We start from the raw sequence: 14,446 nt of genomic DNA on the forward strand, positions 1-14,446 counted from the left end.
CTTTATCCTGCATCTAATTGCTTTGAAATATTTACATTTTAACCTTTTCAATCTTGATTGTCAGGCCGACATTTGAAAATACTTGAATTGGATGAGCCTGCCGAAGAAGTTACCATGTCGGACCCGAATGGGCATCATCAGCGCAGTTGTTCTGAAATGATTATATCAACACTGAATGTAGTGCCTACTGAACAGAATATATCAGAAAATGCTGACAGTACAAAGAAGACCAGAAAAAATCTGGAGAGATAATGGCAGTTAACTCTTCAATGAATCTTGCTGCTCCTGGAATGAAAACTATCCTCAATCAATCTTACCCTTCTGAATTTATGGTGGGGACATTAATTGTGGAGACATGGGAAAAGATTAATCCCACCCACTGCAGGCACATAGAGTCATAAAACGCGGAAACAGACACTGTTGTACATTTCATCTGTGCTGACGAGACATCCCAATCTGACGGAGCATCATCTGCCAGCATTTGGCCCATGTCCCTCTAAACTCTTCCTATTCGTATACCCATCCGATTGCCTTTTAAATGCAGCAATTACACCCCTCTCCACCACTTGGACTACCAGCTAGTTCCATACACGCACCAATCTCTGTGTGAAAAAGTTATCCTTCCGTTCATTTTTTAAATCGTTTTACTTTAAACCTATGTCCTCTAGTTTTGGATTCCTCAACCCTGGGGGAAAAGACCTTGGCTATTTACCTTATCCATGCACCTCATGCTTTTGTAAACCTCTGCAAGGTCACCTCTCAGCCTCCGATGCTCCAGCAGAGAAAATCCCCAGCCTTTTCAGCCTCTCCTTATAATCCACATTTCCTGATGTCAGCACCATCCTTCAAGCAAGGCAGTCACCCCTTGTACTCAACTGTTCTGACTGTTTGGAAGGTGGAACTTCGAAATCCCAATTTATAGGAAGGAGAATTGTGAAATGTATCACATCAGAGTCAAACAGCCAGCGTCTTAAACAAGGAAAAACTGCCATTACTGCTTGGGGTTCATGGGATAGTTCTCTTCTATTTCTGGATCCAGAGTTTTGAAAGTTTCTCAAAGTAGGAGACTGGAATTTCTGCTTTGTTTCCTTCCAAATTCTCATCTGATAGCTGACATTTTTTTTAAAGTCTCATCACATTTCTAAGTCTGGCATGATGTCCAGGGAAGACGAATTGTGGAAAAATTCTAGAGATTGGGATTGTTCTCTCGAAAGAGAAAATAAATTCATGAGGTATTTCATGGGGTTGTGTATAAGCAGAGAGCGGGTTGAGGTGGTCAGGGTATTAGTGAATGGTGGGGGACTGGTTTCAGCGCGGGTGGAACATAAGGTTGACAGAACAAACTGCCTCCTCCAACGAGAGTCAAGAATTGGGAGAACTGGAACCGAGGATCATTTAAGGAAAGATCATCTGGCATCTCTATTTGAATTTATTTGCTTATAACCATTGTATACTTTGTTACAAATAACCTTAAACTGGAACAGAGCGCAGTGAGGTGGGGTTGGGAGCAGGGCGAACAAGATTTTATTGTAATACTTGATGTCTATTTGAGTCTCAACACATTGTCTCACTTCTCAGTCTTCCTGTTATAAAGCAAGTCCCACCAAATCAGGACAGTATGCATCTTTTAACGACCATATGCATGGGTAAAAACTTTCCTCATTTCCAGAGTTCCATATCAGTGGTAAATTTCAAGGAAGCATCTTGCTGAATTTGTTAAGCTTCCTGTGGTCAAAGCAGCTGAGCACAAGGGGAGAAGGTGGATCTTTTTCTCTCTCTCTGGAATGAGTTGAAAGAAGATGGAATGCCTGTGAAAACAGGGAACAATTCCAAGAGGATTCAGCACAGAAAGTGGTGATTCGGCCTGAAGTGCTGGTTTGAAAAATGCATTTTTGTTCAAATTCTTTAACAGGTGGATCGGGTTTCTGGCAAGCCTGCTTTAATTATCCATCCCTCATTGCCCAAAAGTTTATTCAGAGGAACTACATTGGTATGGAGTCACATGTAGGCCAGACCAGAAAAGGATGCCTCTTTCCTTCTGAAAGGACATTACTGAGCCAAATGGGCATTTACCCCTGATAATTGATTCAGGGTCATAACTAGATTTTTAATTCCAGAAATTTTATTGAATTCACATTCCAACATTTGTCACTGCAGGTTTTGAACCTGGGATCCAAGAATGTTACCAGGGACTCTGGATTAACCGTCCACCGAGGATACCACGAGGCCATTGCCTGCCCACGTGTGAGAAATTGATCAGGAATGATAATTGTCCTCATCTAAACACGAGGCAATCAACTCTGTCCATATGTTAGAGAATAATTCCTGCAGGTTCAACTCAGATTTCGTGAAAAACCTAGCCATCAGCATTTGAAACTGCCCAAAGCAACCCATACAGTTTTCTCACTCTTTACTTCAGCAACTGGAACCCGACAACAGGCTTTGAATTTGAACTAACGTTTTTGGTATAATATTAGTCACTTGTTACATCAGATACAAGATATAACTCACAGCACCTTTCAGTGTCAGCCACCCAGTCTTTTCCTCGGTCACTTGCAATGTCTGCACTCCCCCGTTTTTCTGACAGCTAAAAGGCAAGAATACACTCTCGACTTCTCCAACGCCCAAGAAATGCATGAAATGCCAAGGTCTGCTTTGGTAGCATTAGAACTCACTCCTCCAACAAGACACAAGCCTAAATCCAGTGTCATAGACTGCACAGCCATGCTAACTGATGACAGTTGTATTGTCAAAACGTTTGACTGATAATGGCACTGAGTTAGAACGGAAACGATGAGCAGGACACCGTTCCTCATGCCTTTAAGATTTTATTTTTTCACGTAAGGATTTGATGTACCATAGGTGACAGTGGCATCTCCATCACTTATTATCCATTCCCAGGTGCAGCTGAAAAGATGCTGAGCAGCATTTTTGGGTAAATTGGTGAATGGTGATTTCTCCTTGTCCATCAGTCCTTCTCAAGTTCGATCACAGAGCTTCCCTGCTGCTTGTTTTACAAAGTGACTCTTGACTTTATGATCAGAGTCTTGCAGGTACTCAGCAGCTCGGATGGGATCTGTTGATATAGGATCAGAGCTGATGTTTGAGCTCAATTACCTTCCATCAGGACTGTGGAAAGTGAGAGATCTTAGAGGTTTCAAACCAATTCTCAGTGAGGGAAAGGGGAGAGGAGGAAAGAAGGAAAAAAGCATGGTCCTTGATAGGTGGAAGACAGGAGACATTCAATAACAAAAGGGAATATCGTGAATTACAGAAGGAGATGAGAATTGAAGAAAAAAATCAACACAGGTTGATTGAAATATTCTGGACCAAAGAGCTCTCTGTGCTGTGGGGCGTTTTACTTCCGAGTTCACTCCCAGAACATGTCTGTTCCACAGTGAAAATTCAATGCTTAACCCCGGTTTCTGTGAATAAACATTTCATTAAAGAATACATCACAGTCCACGTCAGCAGAAGGAAAACATGAAAATACTTGCTACTTGGATGATGTTCAGAGGTGATTTAATAGTTTATTCCCTACGCCTTCTGAATCTGTTCATTATGGTCTGGTCCAACACACTTCTTCCCATTCTTATGTCTCCCATTCTATCCTTCAATAATCATTTACTATTATTATGTTTGAAGAGCAATTTACAATTTGTTGTATCACAGCCTGCCATTTGTTTTTGCTTTTGTTTCGTCTCAGTTTTCTTCACTTCACCATTAGCCTCTCTCCAACATTTGAGATACTCTTGCCGATTTAATTGCTTTTTCAGTGTAAATTATTTCGAAAAATATCAACACTTTTAATTTTTTCTGTTAGTATCAGGATATTGAAGGTAAAGCTGAGATAATTCAACAATACTCCTTTGGCTGTTTATTGGACCAAATTCATTTAGCGTTTCTCCAATGCTGTACCAGGAGATTGGACTTTTCGTCGGTTTCTCAAAGTTAAAATGAAATCTGTATTACAGACCTGTTTTGTCGATATTTTCATAAAGAAAGTGTTCAGGAGTTGCCAAAGGGAACTGAAGGGAAAGGATGTGGCATGCTTTCTTCAACAAAACGTAATAAATAGTTGTTTATTATCCATTGTATATGTACACTTCATTTCTGTAAACGTAGATAAACACAATGTGCGGGTAGAAGAACACTGCAGGCCAGGCAGCACCGAAAGAGCTGGAAAGCTGATGTTTCGGGTCGATACCCTACTTCGGGAAAAGAAAACATCTTTACGTCTGCAAATGTGCCCTGCCTCAATTTGCATTTATTAGAGTATTACCCCTCGATCTCTGATATTTGGTCTTGACTAATCCGAAATATTCATGGCTTTTGCCTCATATTTTATTCTCGAAAATCAAGGTAATCTAAAACTCCTTCCAATGGCAGATTAGTTTAGTTTGCTCATTCCCTCTCAACCACTGCGCTTCCCGCCTCAGAACCACCTCCACTTAAAAAGAAAATCCATCTTTTCAAGTCATGACGTGTCCTTGTATCTATGTCCGTATCCCATTCCTGTTATACATCTATCCGATGTGTCAATGCTGCACTCAATCAATCATTACCATGTTACTTCACACCACCCACTGCAGCCCTTTATTCAGTTGTAAATCCCAAGGCCTCTGGGATTCTACCTTGAAATATTATTGTCTGTCCATTTACTTGTCCTGTTCGTGACCCACCATCTTTATAAATGCAATTAGGTGAAGAAGCATGTTCCCACCCGCCAGAGCATGCATTTAAGCTTCAACCAAGGCTCAGGTTACAGTAACCCACCCTGTTGTAACAGATTCTGAAATCAACTGCTATTCCCAGATGTAAACGTGGAAAAACTAAGTTTAAAATTCCAGTGCACAAGCGATGATGAGCAGCACTGATGGAGATGCTCTGTTTTGGGGGAGACAGTAAAACAAATAACCATCTGAACTCGAGGCACTCAGCATAATTATCCATTACACGGTTTCGAAGAACAGAGGATGTCTTTGTCCTGGCCAATGTTTAACTTTCAAGCAGTGTCACAAGACATGCGTATCTTTTCATGATCACGTGAACAGTTTGGGGCTGCTTGATGTGTAAATATGTTTGACCACATTTCCAACATCACAACAATGACGAAACTTTTAAAAAATCACTTTCATCTGGAAGGGACATTTTAGGACGTGGGATGGTCTGAAGAGGTTCCATGCAGTTGATTTTCGCGTTCCATATCTCCGCAATGCTCAAGATGTTCTTTCACATTCAAATCGAGTCTCAATTAGTCCACTGAATATTGAACATTTTCCATCAAAAATATTTCCCTCTTTGCACTTTGATCGGATTAAATTATTTTATACATGTTTTCAATGATACAAAACCAAATTGAATCTGCTCTGCTATTTGATCCAATCAAGGTTGAGCTTATTTAAGCCTCCACTTTTCTACCGCACCACATAACACTTTCACCATTAAAAACTAAAAATCTGTCTATCTCCTCCTGAAGTTATCTCAACATCCTGTCGTCTGTCACATGCTGGAGGAAGTGAGGATTCAGGACCCTCTGTGAAAGAAGTAATTGCTCCTCAACTCCACTTTAAATCTTCTACCCTTGTGATAAAGTTGTCATTACAATTTTAATTCGCCCTTGTTCCAAGTAATGCTGTTACAAGATTGACGTTGCCATTGGTTGGAGGTTGTTGCTTTACTCATATCCCCCAAAGCAGTGAGCATTGTGGCCTCTGAGCATGGGTATTGAGAGGAGAGACAGTAGAAACTGCCAATGCTGGAGAATCTGGGATACTGAAGTGTAGTGCTGGGTGAACACAGCAGGCCAAGCAGCATCAGAGGAGCAGGAAAACTGACATTTCGGTTTTGGACCCTTCTTCAGAAATGGCTGGCTTCGCAGTGGGTTTAAAATGGATTCAGCGATTGTAGGAGTTGCTGATGCTAAAGAATGTGAGAGAACAAGGTTTTGAGCTGGATGAACACAGTAGGCAGGACAGCATAAGGGGAGCAGAAGAGCTGACGTTTCGGTTCTGGACCCTTCTTAGGAGGATTCATGTCCCTCGAGACGAAATTTCAGCGATAATCTTGTGCCAGTTTCTACTTGTCACTTGTTTCATAGCAGTTAGTAGAAGCTACATGGAATTCATTCAGCATCAGATCCATGCTTGTGGTACATAATACAGGTAGTTAGCTCTTCGGGCTACTGATTTTAGATCATTTGTGACAAGTACAACATTTCCAAAGTGTTTTGTTTGTGACTTTGATTTTCGTTTCTTACTGGTTGTGATCAGAGAATCTCTGCAAAACAATGATTTACGAAAGGGACTAGGGCAGAAGGAAGCATTGTAACTTTCGACTGCAACTACATCACCATTTTTCTTCCACTGATTGTGGACCAAAAATGCAGCATTGAACCAAAGGTATGGAATTAAAGATAGTCCCGCTGGGAGCCCTTTAGTGCCCTTTACCCCTTCAGGGCTAGCTGCTTCGAATGGTGTCTTCAGTTTAATAGTTTTAGAGACATAGAAACATAGGAAATAGGAGCAGGAGTCGGCCATTCGGCCCTTCGAAATTGTTCCTCCATTCCTCACCATCATGGCTGATCATCCAACTCGGTAGGTTAATCCTGTTTTCTCCATATGACCTTTGATCCCATTCACCCCATGTGCTATATCTAGTTGTCCCTTCAATACATTCAATGTTTTGCATCAACTACTACCTGTGCTAATGGATTCCTCAGGCTCACCACTCTTTGTGTTGAATAAATATCTCCCCATCTTCATCCTGAACCATCCACCTCGAATCCTCATGCTGTGACCCCTGGTTCTCGACACACCCACTATCAGAAACATTCTCCTTGTATCTACCCTGTCCAGTTCTGTTAGAATTTTCTGTGTGTCTGCGAGATTTCCACTCATTCTTCTGAACTCTGGCACAAACAATCCCACCCTTGTCAATTTTTCCTCATTAGTCAGAAATTGCACTAGAAAAGCCTATGATCACATGAAGCCCAGTCCGCAAGGGGATTGCTTCAAAAGTACCTGTGCAGCTTTAATTTTTAAAATCCTATCAGTAAAATCTGGAAAAGAAGGCAGTTTACACAGCTACCATGTTTTATAGGCTGACGTTTCAGGCCTAGAACCTTCACCTGAAAATCCTGCTCCTAAAATGGCGGTTTGTCCGCTGTGTTCATCCAGCCCTACACCTTGTTATTTCTACAATGTTTTAGAGAAGTGAATTGTAAGTGCAAAATTCGTCCAGGCTGTGTGAGGCATTTCTGATGTCAATGCCGTTACCTTGCCAAAAGCTGGTTCAGAAACCACTAAAGAGTAGGTTCTGAATATTTTCAACGAGTTGGAGTTTATTTTTATTCAATCATGTCTCACAAAATAATAGCAGCAATGCGGAAGATCGTAAATCCGAACTGAATTGTGTTAAAACTCTGTGAATTATACCCCAGTCGTAGCTTGCTTCCCATCAGATTTGCATCACAGATTTTACCAATTGAAATTATTCAATGTAATTCTCTATTTAAAATGAGAATAGATGACTTTGAGCGTTGTTTATTTGCGAAATACCTCTCAAACAAAGCACTGAGGAGATCCATTTCATCATATAACCGATCTATCGTATCAATCAGATACTTCACAAAAGTCAACACGAGAATTATAATCACTTAGCTCATTTCTTAGTGGTGACAAAAAGCCAATACATGTAACATGATTGTTTTAGATTCGAGCAGAAAGGCACTCAGAAACAGAGGGAAATTAGCCCTCGGGCCTACTCGATCATTTGGCAGAACAGTTGTTGAAATTCATTATGAACTACCGTTTACAGCGATAATAGGAACTGCAGATGCTGGAGAATCGGTGATGACAAGGTGCAGAGATGGATGAACAGAGCAGGACAAGCAGCGTTGTAGAAGCAGGAAAGCTGACGTTTCGGGCCCAGACCCTTCAGCACTGTTTCTCTCTTCTGAACTCCAGGATACTGAATTATCTCTCTCACATTCTGAAATCTACTTACTTCAGGAAAATGACTCCAATGAATCGTTTGTCTGCATTGTGAACATTGCCTTTCGTTCCGGCTGCAAATATGTAATCACTGTTGAGTTCTGCACTGAAACCAACAAATCCAAATCAGGCCTGGCAGCATCTGTGAGGAAAAAACAAATCAGAGTTAATGTTTTGGGTCCGGTTTTGGGGAAGGTTCACTGAAAGTTAACTCGGATTTTTCTTCACAGATGCTGCCAAACCTGTTGAGCTTTTCTGGCAACTTCTGTTTTTCTTCCTGATTTTCAGCATTGTTACTTCTTTCGGTTTAAATCCAAACCAGGAAATGGTTTCCCTAAATTGTTATGCAGACCACATTCCCCGTCAGTCCTACACACTGTTTGTCTGTCAGGAACTCGATAAATCCGCATGTCTTGTTTTGAGCAGGATTCTCAATTTCTTACACCATATTCTAATATTTATACTGACCCACTCCCAGCTTTTCTAACACAATAGTATTGCACATTTTATTTATTCTGCCTCTCAATACATAACAGTTACGTTCAGCAGTCGTCCCCGATAAATGTGCTTGCTCATTAAGCAATGTCTCTGACTGCCTGAAGCCTAGTGTGGTCCCCTATCATTAGCACATTTAAACGACTCTGCAAATGGTTCCAGAAAACGGCCTGGAACTATGTTGATATTTTGCCCCATATGCTCACCAGGCATAAGAGAGAAGAACATGTAGAGTAGGATAATCTCAGCAGGCCAAGCAACATCAGAGGAGCAGGAAAGCTGACGTATCGGGCCCAGACCCTTCTTCAAACGATAGCTTTCCTGCTTGGCCTGCTGTGATCATCCTGCTCTAAACCTTGCTCTCTCCGATTCTCCAGGGTCTGAAGTTCCTACTATTGCTGCACACCAGGCATGTTCTTCAGCCATTACAAGTATTTTTCCAATGTCAAAAACCTTGCGATCAACAGTTAGAAGCTGGAGGCAGTTTATTCCTGCATGGTTTAAAATCACACACAAAGGGTACTGTTCCCACATGGCACAAAATTGTAAACAAATCGCCTTAGCTTCTATATACAGAAACGAGGAAAACAATTTCAGCACATTTTACACTCTTCTGCAAAAATGTCGCAAAAAATTCTCCTGCAAAGTTATCGACATGGAGCAGACAAGCAGGACCCTGCAAATCCAACTCCAAACAGTGAGCGGCGCTATTCTCTTGGTTTGTGAGAGAAAGCAAGCTAACTTTCGAATCGAGATGATTCTTCGTCAGAGGTGAAGAGCTCAAAATGGTCGAAAACTGTTTCGGTTCGAGAGAAAAATGCTCCAGAATTACGATCTGGTGTGATGCGTAGCTGCATATAATGATCAAAAATATCTTGTAAACACAGTTTTATGAGTCAAGTTATGAGACCTGAAGAAGGGTAATACCCGAAATGTTAACTGCCCCTTTCTTCCAGATTCTTCCTGGCCTGCTGTGTTCTTCCAGCCTCCTGTTTATCTAACTTTACTGGAAACTTCGGACTTGAATTCTACCTGGATTTCCCTCAACATTAAATACAACGCCCATGAATCAGCAGTTCGCAATAAACAACCGCACCTCCCAGTCGCGAACCATTTCAAGTCCCCCTCCCATTCCTTGGATGGCATGCCCATCCTGGGTCTCTTGCAGTGCCACAACAATGCCACCCGCAGGTTGCAAGAACAGCAAGTCATATTCTGCTTGGAAACCCGGCAGCCCAATCCTATCAATGTGGATTTCACAAGCTTCAAAATCTCCCCTCCCGCCACTGCATCCCCAAACCAGTCCAGCTCGTCCCCGCCTCCCGAACCTGTTCTTCCTCTCACATATCCCCTCCACCCACCTCATGCCGCACCTCCATTTCCTAACTACTACCCTCATCCCGACGCTTGACCTGTCTGTACTCCCCTAACTGACCTAACCCCTCCCTACCTCTCAACCCACACTCACCTCTACAGGCTCAATCCCCGCGACTTTGGCTTTCCTGTCTCCACTCCATCTATCTTCTCCTCTATCCATCTTCAATTCGCCTCCCCGTCTCTCCCTTTTTACTTCAGAACCCTCTCCCCATCCAGCCTTTCTCATGAAGGGTCATAGCCCAAAACGTCAGCTTTTGTGCTTTGAAGCTGTTGCTTGGCCCGTTGCGTCCATATAGCTCCACACTTCGTTATCTCGGATTCTCCAGCATCTGCAGTTCCCATTATCTCTCATTTCAAAGAACATCATGAACTTTCCTTTTGTGGGGATTGTTCTTCCAAGTAGGTTAGAAACTCTTAGCCCCTCTTCCAATTGTCACATTGATTACTGATGGCAAGATCTGAACTTGACGACGTTCCTAACACTGTAGGCACAACCAATAACGTTATCATTTATATCTGATAAACCGCATAAAAGTTGAAGATTAACCACAACATTCAAAATAGATGTGTTTCCTTTAAGAAAATGTACCAGAAGCCGGCTTCCTGTGAAGACTCAGCCATGTTTTAAGTGATAACAGTCTGTCTTTCTCGACCAAAGCAGAATGGTCAGAAAGCAGACACTCATGAGTTATTAGTGCAGCTTGCATTCCAGGTCAGTGAGAAGCTTTACATCAACATATTGTTTTACCTCTCGATTTTAACATTGACATTGGATCAATCACCATGATCGTCTGGAATGTATACAAAAATGCTAGGTCATTTTGGAATATTATTCCCATTTTCCAAACCTGTGTACTACGGCACGTGAACAGATTCTATGACTCTAATTGGACTTTTTCTTTTGTTTCCAGTATTGTAAACAAGCGATTCAGGGAGCAGCTCTCCCCTTTTATTGATACTGGTTAATTATTCTGTTAATTCTGCGGCAACATTTCAATTGAATTTGTACAGGGTGTTAATGCAAAAGATGCAATTGGATTACAAATGGATATTAGTATTTATTATTGCCGTCAGACTCATGACATGTAAGTATTTAAATTATTAGAAAATTGAATTCAATTAATAGCTAATTGATATTCACTGGTAGTTCAAATTTACGCCTTCTTCAGTCCTGCTGCTGAAATAATCATATTTTTAATGCTACTTTTCAATAATTAAGGAGCGTTGTGTATCCAATTCAATGTTATTTCGTTATTTTAAAGAGAATAGCAAGTGTGAAGATGTTGGGAGGAAATCCAATAATCAACTTGTAGATTTTTATTAAATGAACAGATGAAGCTGCAGTCTGGGCAAAAGCGAGGACAATCAGGATTGTTTTCATTGCAGTTCAGACAAATGAGAAGGGGTTTGACAGAGGCATATAAAATTCCAACACGATTGGACAGGGTAGATGCAGGGAGGATGTTCCCGATGGTGGGCATGTCCAGTACCAGGGGTCACAGCCTGAGGATTCGGGGTAGACGATTCAGGATGAAGATGAGGAACTTTTCTTCACCCAAAGCGCGGTGAGCCTGTGGAATTCATTATCACAGGAAATAGTTGACGCCATAGCATTGAATGTATTCAAGAGGCGACGAGATATAGCAATTGGGGTGAATGGGATCAAAGGCTATGGAGAGAAAACAGGAATGGGCTATTGAGTTGATCGATCAGTGATGATGGTGAAGGATGGCAGAACAGGCTGCAAGGACAGAAGGGCCTCATCCTGCTACTATCTTCTCTGTTTTCATGTTGCTAAAGTGAAACGAAGAAGCCTAAAGCCATAAATTCACGAGAAAAAGAGTAGAGTGGTACAAAATGCAAGCAAAATAACAAATGAAGAGATGTTTCTTTGTATCATTGGGGTGGACGCACGTTCAAAGATGTGCAGGTCGGGGAATTGGGCATGTTAATTTGTCTGCAGTGTCCAGGCATGTGCAAGCGAGGTGGATGAGCCTGAATAAGAGCCGGGAATAAGGAGGGCCAGAGTTGGATGTTCTTCAGAGTGTCGTTGCAGATTCAGTGGGCCGAATAGCCTCTTTCTGCACTGTAGCGATTCTATGAATCTATGAAGTAGTGAATGTCAAACCTTACTTGTGTGCAGCCGTCTGATCAATACATTTACTCCCTGTTGAATTCTGTGCACCACACTCCAGCAATACATTTGTTTTTTTGTGCACAACACAAATCATCAAATCAAAAATGGAATAGAATGTTAATTTATGGGCAGAAAGCCACACAAAGGATGATGAATTGTCGGCTCCCTCATGACTAAAGTGCCTTTTATTCAGTAATAACGGGGATATAATGTACAGTGGTTGAAGATGTGCAGAACAGAAACAGGCAAATCATCTAGACAGAGAAATTATGGAGCTGATAATGTTAAACAGGACCTTGCACTCAAATTTCTTCAGCTATCTTACATTTACCCTATCTCTTCTGGCCACCTGCATAATTTCAAATACCTTCCTTGTATTGATTTTATGAAACTGTACAGTAATCAGAAGATATTCCCTTGTAAACACTCAGCCTTCTCCAGAAAAGAGAGATATACAGTTCAACATTACGGTTCGGTCGAAAATCAAGTCATCTGAGATTTCTGAAGCAGGGACCCGACCCGAAACATCAACTTTCCTGCTCCTCTGATGCTGCCTGAGCTGCTGTGTTCTTCCAACACCACACTGTGTTATCTCTGACTCCAACATCGGCAGTTCTTACTATCTCTGAGTAAAAACAGCAGTGTCTTTATTGAAAGCAGAACTCTTTACATAACTGCAACGTTTTATATCCTCGCTTCAGTACAAGAGCTCTGCTTTTCAGTAACTTTCCAATAGATATACCCGGAGTTCTTTGTTTGGCTGAGAGTGAACTTGATCAGCTGCATCATCACTTTGCACATTAAGATTCCTTCGTTCTTTGCCCTTTTAAGATTTTTCAAGGATCATGTGATCTCTACATACATTGAAACGAACTTATATCAGTTAATTCCGATAAATATTGAAAATGATTTGAATTATGTTTTGGAAAGTCGGAAATTAAAAGTCGAATGATAACCATGAATCCATTATCGATTATCTGACATTCCCATCTGGTTCCGTAATGTCCGTTAGGGAAGCTAACTGGCATCGTTTCCTGGTCTGGAATATATGAGACTCCAGACTCAGAGCAATGTGGTTGACTCTGAAGTTCCCTCTGGTGAATTAAGGATGGACAACACATGCTGGCCCATTCAGCGACACACTCAACTTGTGAATATTGTTTTTAAATTGCCAGTTGGCCACATTTATAAGATCATTATTCTCTGCCTTTTGGCAAAGTTGTATCTCAGCTAAGAAAACATACATCTCAGGATATTGCAGAGTGGGTGTGAGCTGCAAATCAACTGTGAATGAATTAAATTTGGAGCTGGTGTGGGAAGCTGGAAGTTGCAAACACTCTCCTGTATTTCTGGGATATAAATGGAAAATGACACGAGTTTCATTTTCACTTTATCTGCCAGTCACATTGTATCTTACAGGTGAAGAGGTAGTTTTGCAATCATTCCCATCTCAGACTCCAAGTGAATGGAGACCGTATCAATACACTGTCACGCAACCATCTCATTCTCTGCAGTATACTGGTGCATGCAAACTCCGAATCACTGCCCAAAGTTATTGGTAACGGTGACGGGAAGTGAAGCGGTGAATAATTGCAGATTTAGAGCTGTCAGTAGAAGTGAAGAGAAAAGCAGCTCTCTGATAATATCGACCTTACATCTAACAGACACCGGAAGCAACTTTTGTGCCCTACTCACAGTGTGGAAAGGAGCGTCAGAGTCCGTACAAAAACCTAGTCTGCTGTGAGTATTCTGTGTTTTGAGTAAAATAACAGAAGAAATCTAGTCGAACTTGGGACATGGATAATGGAGGTAGGGTGATATTCCGTCAAGACGAAACGTTATATCGATCCCGCTGCAAATTGAAAATGGGCTATGTACGGAATATGTGAAGCTGCATGAACACAATGGGCCAAGCAGAATCAGAGGAGCAGAAAAGTTGACTTTTTGGGTCGAGACCCTTCTTCAGTCAACGTTCCGGCTCCTCTGATGCTGCTTGGCCCACTGTTTTCATCCAGCTCCACAAGGTGGTATCTCACATTCACCAGCATTGACAGTTCTTACTGTTTCTATTATCGCCAGTTCATGACTGGATCATCTGTGCGTACGCCAAATCATCAACAGTTAAGTGGTGTTGTTCACAACAACCTGCATTTGGGGCCTTATGTTTAATTGGATTTTTAAATGATGCAGGAAAACTGCTCGAAGCAGGAAAGAGCATTTCAGCTGCATCAATTGTACTCAGTGGCCATGCTCAACCTTGTATTCTCTCTGGGGATTTTCCTGGAGAAATTATGCCCTGAATTTGGGAGCACTGTTGTGCAATTAAATAGGTAAAATGGCTCAATTCGTGTGAGTTTACAGCTTTTGGTTCAGTCAGTTGACCATGCATTTATTGAGATTTTTAAATAGAACATAGAACAGCACAGCATTGGAACAAACCCGC

The sequence above is a fragment of the Stegostoma tigrinum genome, chromosome 43 (genome assembly GCF_030684315.1).
Source record: "Stegostoma tigrinum isolate sSteTig4 chromosome 43, sSteTig4.hap1, whole genome shotgun sequence".
Taxonomy (NCBI): Eukaryota; Metazoa; Chordata; class Chondrichthyes; order Orectolobiformes; family Stegostomatidae; genus Stegostoma; species Stegostoma tigrinum.